The sequence below is a fragment of the Ambystoma mexicanum genome, chromosome 2p (genome assembly GCF_040938575.1).
Source record: "Ambystoma mexicanum isolate Mex_15411 chromosome 2p, UKY_AmexF1_1, whole genome shotgun sequence".
Taxonomy (NCBI): Eukaryota; Metazoa; Chordata; class Amphibia; order Caudata; family Ambystomatidae; genus Ambystoma; species Ambystoma mexicanum.
This window is the reverse complement of record NC_090923.1, coordinates 1,512,196,047-1,512,206,745: the sequence shown is the minus strand read 5'-3', so window position 1 is coordinate 1,512,206,745 and position 10,699 is coordinate 1,512,196,047. Positions and strand designations below refer to the sequence as shown.

At 38.7% G+C, this 10,699-nt stretch overlaps 2 long non-coding RNA genes across 2 annotated transcripts; both read left to right on the top strand.

Moving 5' to 3' along the window:
* Positions 1-4,460: 4,460 nt before the first annotated feature.
* Positions 4,461-5,385, top strand: LOC138566086 (uncharacterized). Its single transcript, XR_011301841.1, has 2 exons — positions 4,461-4,988; positions 5,076-5,385. It is a non-coding gene; the product is annotated as an uncharacterized lncRNA (long non-coding RNA).
* Positions 5,386-9,578: 4,193 nt separating this feature from the next.
* LOC138566085 (uncharacterized) lies at positions 9,579-10,172 on the top strand. The gene is made up of 2 exons (XR_011301840.1): positions 9,579-9,775; positions 9,863-10,172. It is a non-coding gene; the product is annotated as an uncharacterized lncRNA (long non-coding RNA).
* Positions 10,173-10,699: the final 527 nt, after the last annotated feature.

Here is a 10,699-nt window from a genome sequence, read left to right as displayed (position 1 = left end):
ATGGAATGGGTCGCTGTGGTATGTAGAGAGTCCTCAGGTACGGAGGTAGTGCAGTAATGGGCGATTCCTCCACTCGTGTCTGTAAAAACACGTATATATACTATATTAGATACACGAAAACAATGGGGTGGGATCATTCTGTGGAGAGTATTCTGTGAAGGCCTCTAGGCTCATGATATGCAATTGGGGAGCTGTTTACAAAGGATTCTCTTACCTCCTTCCTGAGAAGATGGCCGGTGCTGTAGCTCGAACCGTTCTACACGGTTTTCGCTAAAGATGGCCACTATTTACATTATGACGTCATCACGTCGAAGCGTGACGACGTCACTATGTTTAGAACGTCAACGTGTGACGGGAAAACAGACGTCATACGGACATATTTTAGAAAACAATGTGTAATTAACCAATAGTATATAGGTGTATATCTATACTGGTGCAGGGAGTTTGAGTCAAATGAAATAAAGGTGAAAAGAGTCGAAAGATAAATGTGAGGAGTGTCTCATGTAACTTCTGGGAAATCTATTGTTTACCACGGACAAAAGTTAATCGAATATTGGACATCCGTGTGTTTACTATTTCAAGAGAAGCATGCTTACATTCTATGGTCTGTAACTTAATACATCCTATGTCAGTAAAAAATCATCCTAAGTGAACTGAACAAATTCAAAAATGTATTTAACAGCAATTGATATTGTATCCACACTGGGTTTCTGATTGGGTCAGGGGAAACAGTATTTAGTTACAAAAATGAGGCTAAACTGTAATCTTCGTTCATCCCATTGGGAGCTAGACTGTTTAGTCTCTCTATCCAGAAGATTTCCCTCTGGTTCATACGTCTGGCATGATTGCCACCTCTTGGGGCTCTGTTCACAATTTCCAAAATCACAACCTTTAGTTGAGAAATATTATGTTTCTTTATGGAAAAATGTCTTGCTACAGGTGAGTTAACACTGTTGGTACGTATGTTACTTTTGTGTTCATTCCAGCGCTCCTTGGCTTTCCTTTGTGTCTGTCCAACATAGTAAATGCCGCATGGGCAGCTTAAACCATAAATGATTGATTTCGTGTCACAAGTGGCAAAATCCTTTAGTGGGATTTTTTGGCCATTTGATGGGTGTCTTACATAGCTTCCCTTCATTATGTTGTTACAATTGCCACAACTGAGACAAGCAAACGTACCTATTTTCCTCTTGGTGAGGGTTCTTTGATTGTCCACTCTCGGTCTTTCTGCTTTAACTAGGCTATCCCTGAAGTTCCGACCCCTCTTGTAGGCGATTATGGGTGGTTCAGGAAATAGTCTCTTTAGTTGTGGATCCAATTTGATTATACCCCAGTTCTTCTTGATCATCCTTGTTATGTGATGACTCTGTGCTGAATATCTTAAAGCGTAGAGAAATGGGATCTCCTTAGATCTATTTCTTGATATACGGAGGTCTTTCCTCTCCAATGTGAGTGTTTTTTCTTCTGCTTTCTTGATGATAGTCTCTGGATAACCTCTTTCCTTGTATCTTTGTGTCATCAATAGGTTTTCATTCCTCAGGGTGTCAGTTGTTGAGATAATTCTCTTTAGTCTAAGGAATTGACTGTAGGGCAAATTATTCTTTAAATGCGTCGGATGATGGCTCCTGAAGTGTAACGTGTTGTTAACATCGGTGGGTTTGTGATAAATATTGGTGATTATCCCATCTTCCCCAATCTCTAGTTCAACGTCCAAAAAATGTAGTTTAGGGGTTCCAATTTCCATCGTGAATTTGATTCTGTCGTGGCCTGAATTGATGTATTTTAGGAATTCCTCTAGTTCGTGATGTTGTCCTCTCCAGATGACGAAAACATCGTCAATGTATCTTTTCCAGGTGATGATTTTTTTGCTAAATTTTGTTGGTATCAAAATCCATTTCATCTCCAAATGGTACATGAATAGATTAGCATAGGCTGGGGCCATTGCTGACCCCATTGAAGTTCCTGATGCTTGTAAATAGTACTGCGTCCTGTATCTGAAATAGTTGTTAATGAGTATAATTTTGCTTAATTTCATTAGGAAGGTTTTGTTTGCTTCACATTCATTTCTTAGTAGACACCATTCGAGTGCTTCCAAACCGTCTTGATGTGGGATGCATGTATATAGACTCTGTACATCAAACGAAACCAGTAGATCATTTCTGTTAATATCTGTTAAGGTGTCTAGGTGATTGAGAAAATCTGTGGTATCTTTAAGATATGTTGTGGTTGTTTGGACTATGGGTTGTAATGCCTTGTCCACATAAACTGCTAGTGGGTTGAAGATACTATCAGTTCCCGCAACAATCGGTCTGAGGGGGGGTTTTGTCAAGTTCTTATGTATTTTTGGCAGTCCATAGAAGATTGGAGTAATAGGATGTTCATTAATCAAAAACAATTTAGTCTTGTTGGAAATCCATCCTTGGTCCTCAGCTTCCTCAAGCGTAGTTTCAATAATGCTTGATATTTCTCTGACCGGATCTTGTTCAATTTTTATGTACGTGTTCTCATCTGTTAGGAGCTCTAAAATCTTCTCCTCATAGTATGTAGTGTCCATAATAACTATGGCCCCTCCTTTGTCTGCCGGTTTTAGGGTCAGGCTTCTGTCATCCGCAAGGTTCTTGATGATTTCATTCTGCCTTCTCCTGGTATTGTAGTTCCTTGTTCTGGTGAAATTAACCCTTTTGAGATCTTTTATCATCTGTTCTTCAAACATTCTGATGGTTATGTTATTGACTTGAGGGTCGAAATGACTCTTGGGTTTCATTTCTAAGTATTGATGTGGCTCTTGTGTAGTGTTGATTCCCATTTGTGAATCAAAAAAGACTTTGAGTCTCATTTTCCGTGCCAGTCTGTGAAGATTGATTTTTTCTTCCAGCAAATTGGAATTCTGGGTTGGTATAAATGTTAAACCTAGGTTCAATGTGTCCGTTTGGTCTTTGGATAGTGGTTTTGATGAAATATTAACAACTAGTTGTTTGGTTTGTTCCGCGATCTTAGATTTCTTATTGCCTCTTCGCGTAGTCTTTTGTCTAAAAAAACGGAGGGAGTGGTTTGTGCGTTAGAGGTAGTCGCTTCTTGTGATGTATGTATAATCGGTCCACTTTCCGCGTTCTCCCTATTGATAACTTCGTCCCCACTTGTAGGTATTTCGCTACTGGATCCACTTGGTTCTTGTCCCGGTATTGGTGTTTTGTGGTTTTGTGGTCTTCTACCTGGTGCGGTTTTGTTTTGTGCGTAGTATTCTTGCCAGGAGTATACTATATCCTGAAGATAATCCAACGTATCTCTTCTGAATTTTCGGACTTTGCGTTGTTCTATGTCCTTTTTGTAGTTGTCCAATGTTCTGTTCACTTCCTCTATGATGGTTGTTAATTCCTCTTTGTTTTTAAATTTCGACAGTTGTTCTGTCAGGTCTTCGATTTCACTGTCGAGTTTGCTGACAGATTTTGCTAATTCCTCGATTGTCAATAATATAAGATCCAAAGAGCATTTATTTAAGATCTGCTCCCATTTCTTCACAAAATCTGGGTTGTCCTTGCACAGTGTGGGTCTTAAATATACCCTTAGTCCTCTTGGGATTCTTTGTGCTCGGTAGTATTGTGCTAATGTAGTAGCGTGTAGTTTTTGCGATATCTCCCTTCTGATGACCCTCTCCAATTGTGTAATAAGTTTCTCTGGACTAGTCGTTGTTGGTGTGGTTGTTTCGATTTCCTTCAAAAGCCCTAAAATTCGTGTGGCTTCCTCTTCGTTAAATGCCAAAGTTGTGGCGTGTTTTTCTGTAATTGCATTGATCTTTGAAAAAGACATCCCTTAGGGAGGCGGAGGTGATTGTTAGTATTTCTATTGGGTGCTGCTATGGCTGTTGTGTCACTCCCTAAGCATTTTTAGGGGGGCAGAGAGCAAGAATCCGATATTTGTGTTGCCTAGCGCACACCTAGGTTTAAGGTTTTTTTACAGGATTTGTTGAAAATTTACGGGGTGCCGGGGAGAATAACAACCTTGACACTGGGTTGTTTTAACCTATGTAAATCCAACAGATTGTCCACAAGATTGTGGAACTCTCCCGTCCCCTGCACACCCTTTATACTGTAGAAACAGTCAATATTTCTATACAATGGTAATATTCAGTTTCTTTCAGAAAAAAGAAGAAATTAATGAGAGAAGCTAATTCACGACACTATTATAATAAAACTTCTCTTGAAATAGTAAACACACGGATGTCCAATATTCGATTAACTTTTGTCCGTGGTAAACAATAGATTTCCCAGAAGTTACATGAGACACTCCTCACATTTATCTTTCGACTCTTTTCACCTTTATTTCATTTGACTCAAACTCCCTGCACCAGTATAGATATACACCTATATACTATTGGTTAATTACACATTGTTTTCTAAAATATGTCCGTATGACGTCTGTTTTCCCGTCACACGTTGACGTTCTAAACATAGTGACGTCGTCACGCTTCGACGTGATGACGTCATAATGTAAATAGTGGCCATCTTTAGCGAAAACCGTGTAGAACGGTTCGAGCTACAGCACCGGCCATCTTCTCAGGAAGGAGGTAAGAGAATCCTTTGTAAACAGCTCCCCAATTGCATATCATGAGCCTAGAGGCCTTCACAGAATACTCTCCACAGAATGATCCCACCCCATTGTTTTCGTGTATCTAATATAGTATATATACGTGTTTTTACAGACACGAGTGGAGGAATCGCCCATTACTGCACTACCTCCGTACCTGAGGACTCTCTACATACCACAGCGACCCATTCCATGGATGTAGTAGCTTTTTACAGAAATACCGAAAGGTAATATTTTTTCTTAGATATTACATGACTAGATTTTCCTTCATGAATTAAGATCCCGTTTTTAATTGAGCTTTCCCTATTGTCTTTTTATCACATCTACAGGTTGAATAACCATTATTGGGCTGATATTGCTATTGATAATAAATCCAGTTAGGATATTCCACATTGAACATCCAGGTGATTATTATTAAAAATTTCTCCCAAGAGTTAAATGACAGTTATCAGTGAGAATCTAAAATTTGATCATTGTATCATACATTATAGACGAAACAAAGATTAACGGCAATGAAGAGGGCTATCAATTCCTGAAGAAGGGGACACCCCGAAACGCGTCGAGAAAATATTCATCATTACTTTCTTTGGATATACCATGTGAAAAGCCTATTGTATAGAAAGTGTGATGAGTACCTTGTATGCCCTTGTATTATAATATTGAATGTAACCTCAAAATGAACACATTTATGTTATTATGTTTACAAAGACTGGATGATGAATGAATTGAAATTCATATCTATAACAATTAATTTAAAATTCAATTAAAACCGATGGTCCCCATCATTCTGTTTTATTATAATAGTGTCATGAATTAGCTTCTCTCATTAATTTCTTCTTTTTTCTGAAAGAAACTGAATATTACCATTGTATAGAAATATTGACTGTTTCTACAGTATAAAGGGTGTGCAGGGGACGGGAGAGTTCCACAATCTTGTGGACAATCTGTTGGATTTACATAGGTTAAAACAACCCAGTGTCAAGGTTGTTATTCTCCCCGGCACCCCGTAAATTTTCAACAAATCCTGTAAAAAAACCTTAAACCTAGGTGTGCGCTAGGCAACACAAATATCGGATTCTTGCTCTCTGCCCCCCTAAAAATGCTTAGGGAGTGACACAACAGCCATAGCAGCACCCAATAGAAATACTAACAATCACCTCCGCCTCCCTAAGGGATGTCTTTTTCAAAGATCAATGCAATTACAGAAAAACACGCCACAACTTTGGCATTTAACGAAGAGGAAGCCACACGAATTTTAGGGCTTTTGAAGGAAATCGAAACAACCACACCAACAACGACTAGTCCAGAGAAACTTATTACACAATTGGAGAGGGTCATCAGAAGGGAGATATCGCAAAAACTACACGCTACTACATTAGCACAATACTACCGAGCACAAAGAATCCCAAGAGGACTAAGGGTATATTTAAGACCCACACTGTGCAAGGACAACCCAGATTTTGTGAAGAAATGGGAGCAGATCTTAAATAAATGCTCTTTGGATCTTATATTATTGACAATCGAGGAATTAGCAAAATCTGTCAGCAAACTCGACAGTGAAATCGAAGACCTGACAGAACAACTGTCGAAATTTAAAAACAAAGAGGAATTAACAACCATCATAGAGGAAGTGAACAGAACATTGGACAACTACAAAAAGGACATAGAACAACGCAAAGTCCGAAAATTCAGAAGAGATACGTTGGATTATCTTCAGGATATAGTATACTCCTGGCAAGAATACTACGCACAAAACAAAACCGCACCAGGTAGAAGACCACAAAACCACAAAACACCAATACCGGGACAAGAACCAAGTGGATCCAGTAGCGAAATACCTACAAGTGGGGACGAAGTTATCAATAGGGAGAACGCGGAAAGTGGACCGATTATACATACATCACAAGAAGCGACTACCTCTAACGCACAAACCACTCCCTCCGTTTTTTTAGACAAAAGACTACGCGAAGAGGCAATAAGAAATCTAAGATCGCGGAACAAACCAAACAACTAGTTGTTAATATTTCATCAAAACCACTATCCAAAGACCAAACGGACACATTGAACCTAGGTTTAACATTTATACCAACCCAGAATTCCAATTTGCTGGAAGAAAAAATCAATCTTCACAGACTGGCACGGAAAATGAGACTCAAAGTCTTTTTTGATTCACAAATGGGAATCAACACTACACAAGAGCCACATCAATACTTAGAAATGAAACCCAAGAGTCATTTCGACCCTCAAGTCAATAACATAACCATCAGAATGTTTGAAGAACAGATGATAAAAGATCTCAAAAGGGTTAATTTCACCAGAACAAGGAACTACAATACCAGGAGAAGGCAGAATGAAATCATCAAGAACCTTGCGGATGACAGAAGCCTGACCCTAAAACCGGCAGACAAAGGAGGGGCCATAGTTATTATGGACACTACATACTATGAGGAGAAGATTTTAGAGCTCCTAACAGATGAGAACACGTACATAAAAATTGAACAAGATCCGGTCAGAGAAATATCAAGCATTATTGAAACTACGCTTGAGGAAGCTGAGGACCAAGGATGGATTTCCAACAAGACTAAATTGTTTTTGATTAATGAACATCCTATTACTCCAATCTTCTATGGACTGCCAAAAATACATAAGAACTTGACAAAACCCCCCTTCAGACCGATTGTTGCGGGAACTGATAGTATCTTCAACCCACTAGCAGTTTATGTGGACAAGGCATTACAACCCATAGTCCAAACAACCACAACATATCTTAAAGATACCACAGATTTTCTCAATCACCTAGACACCTTAACAGATATTAACAGAAATGATCTACTGGTTTCGTTTGATGTACAGAGTCTATATACATGCATCCCACATCAAGACGGTTTGGAAGCACTCGAATGGTGTCTACTAAGAAATGAATGTGAAGCAAACAAAACCTTCCTAATGAAATTAAGCAAAATTATACTCATTAACAACTATTTCAGATACAGGACGCAGTACTATTTACAAGCATCAGGAACTTCAATGGGGTCAGCAATGGCCCCAGCCTATGCTAATCTATTCATGTACCATTTGGAGATGAAATGGATTTTGATACCAACAAAATTTAGCAAAAAAATCATCACCTGGAAAAGATACATTGACGATGTTTTCGTCATCTGGAGAGGACAACATCACGAACTAGAGGAATTCCTAAAATACATCAATTCAGGCCACGACAGAATCAAATTCACGATGGAAATTGGAACCCCTAAACTACATTTTTTGGACGTTGAACTAGAGATTGGGGAAGATGGGATAATCACCAATATTTATCACAAACCCACCGATGTTAACAACACGTTACACTTCAGGAGCCATCATCCGACGCATTTAAAGAATAATTTGCCCTACAGTCAATTCCTTAGACTAAAGAGAATTATCTCAACAACTGACACCCTGAGGAATGAAAACCTATTGATGACACAAAGATACAAGGAAAGAGGTTATCCAGAGTCTATCATCAAGAAAGCAGAAGAAAAAACACTCACATTGGAGAGGAAAGACCTCCGTATATCAAGAAATAGATCTAAGGAGATCCCATTTCTCTACGCTTTAAGATATTCAGCACAGAGTCATCACATAACAAGGATGATCAAGAAGAACTGGGGTATAATCAAATTGGATCCACAACTAAAGAGACTATTTCCTGAACCACCCATAATCGCCTACAAGAGGGGTCGGAACTTCAGGGATAGCCTAGTTAAAGCAGAAAGACCGAGAGTGGACAATCAAAGAACCCTCACCAAGAGGAAAATAGGTACGTTTGCTTGTCTCAGTTGTGGCAATTGTAACAACATAATGAAGGGAAGCTATGTAAGACACCCATCAAATGGCCAAAAAATCCCACTAAAGGATTTTGCCACTTGTGACACGAAATCAATCATTTATGGTTTAAGCTGCCCATGCGGCATTTACTATGTTGGACAGACACAAAGGAAAGCCAAGGAGCGCTGGAATGAACACAAAAGTAACATACGTACCAACAGTGTTAACTCACCTGTAGCAAGACATTTTTCCATAAAGAAACATAATATTTCTCAACTAAAGGTTGTGATTTTGGAAATTGTGAACAGAGCCCCAAGAGGTGGCAATCATGCCAGACGTATGAACCAGAGGGAAATCTTCTGGATAGAGAGACTAAACAGTCTAGCTCCCAATGGGATGAACGAAGATTACAGTTTAGCCTCATTTTTGTAACTAAATACTGTTTCCCCTGACCCAATCAGAAACCCAGTGTGGATACAATATCAATTGCTGTTAAATACATTTTTGAATTTGTTCAGTTCACTTAGGATGATTTTTTACTGACATAGGATGTATTAAGTTACAGACCATAGAATGTAAGCATGCTTCTCTTGAAATAGTAAACACACGGATGTCCAATATTCGATTAACTTTTGTCCGTGGTAAACAATAGATTTCCCAGAAGTTACATGAGACACTCCTCACATTTATCTTTCGACTCTTTTCACCTTTATTTCATTTGACTCAAACTCCCTGCACCAGTATAGATATACACCTATATACTATTGGTTAATTACACATTGTTTTCTAAAATATGTCCGTATGACGTCTGTTTTCCCGTCACACGTTGACGTTCTAAACATAGTGACGTCGTCACGCTTCGACGTGATGACGTCATAATGTAAATAGTGGCCATCTTTAGCGAAAACCGTGTAGAACGGTTCGAGCTACAGCACCGGCCATCTTCTCAGGAAGGAGGTAAGAGAATCCTTTGTAAACAGCTCCCCAATTGCATATCATGAGCCTAGAGGCCTTCACAGAATACTCTCCACAGAATGATCCCACCCCATTGTTTTCGTGTATCTAATATAGTATATATACGTGTTTTTACAGACACGAGTGGAGGAATCGCCCATTACTGCACTACCTCCGTACCTGAGGACTCTCTACATACCACAGCTACCCATTCCATGGATGTAGTAGCTTTTTACAGAAATACCGAAAGGTAATATTTTTTCTTAGATATTACATGACTAGATTTTCCTTCATGAATTAAGATCCCGTTTTTAATTGAGCTTTCCCTATTGTCTTTTTATCACATCTACAGGTTGAATAACCATTATTGGGCTGATATTGCTATTGATAATAAATCCAGTTAGGATATTCCACATTGAACATCCAGGTGATTATTATTAAAAATTTCTCCCAAGAGTTAAATGACAGTTATCAGTGAGAATCTAAAATTTGATCATTGTATCATACATTATAGACGAAACAAAGATTAACGGCAATGAAGAGGGCTATCAATTCCTGAAGAAGGGGACACCCCGAAACGCGTCGAGAAAATATTCATCATTACTTTCTTTGGATATACCATGTGAAAAGCCTATTGTATAGAAAGTGTGATGAGTACCTTGTATGCCCTTGTATTATAATATTGAATGTAACCTCAAAATGAACACATTTATGTTATTATGTTTACAAAGACTGGATGATGAATGAATTGAAATTCATATCTATAACAATTAATTTAAAATTCAATTAAAACCGATGGTCCCCATCATTCTGTTTTATTATAATAGTGTCATGAATTAGCTTCTCTCATTAATTTCTTCTTTTTTCTGAAAGAAACTGAATATTACCATTGTATAGAAATATTGACTGTTTCTACAGTATAAAGGGTGTGCAGGGGACGGGAGAGTTCCACAATCTTGTGGACAATCTGTTGGATTTACATATCCAACTCCTTCCCATCCCAATCCTGAGACACTTCCGATTGCAGAGATGTGATATCTCAATGCTTATACCAAACCTGAGACTCTTCCTATAACATGAGATGTGATATCTGTTAGGAAAGATTTAATAATTGTAGGTAATTTTCCTTCCATGTGGCAACCCCTAAACTTTTTGCTGTTGTTTTTCACCTTGTTCTCGACTTTGCCAGAGAAGTGCAGCCTTCTGCCGCACTCCTCTGGGCTTTCGCTCCTTTCTTACGGGGAAACTGACATGCCCTTAAGACAGTCAGTACCGGGAAACGCTGTTTTCCGTAGTTTCTTTTATCATGTTGCGGCTTTCGTGCAACATGACACAAGAGGGCACTGTAAGC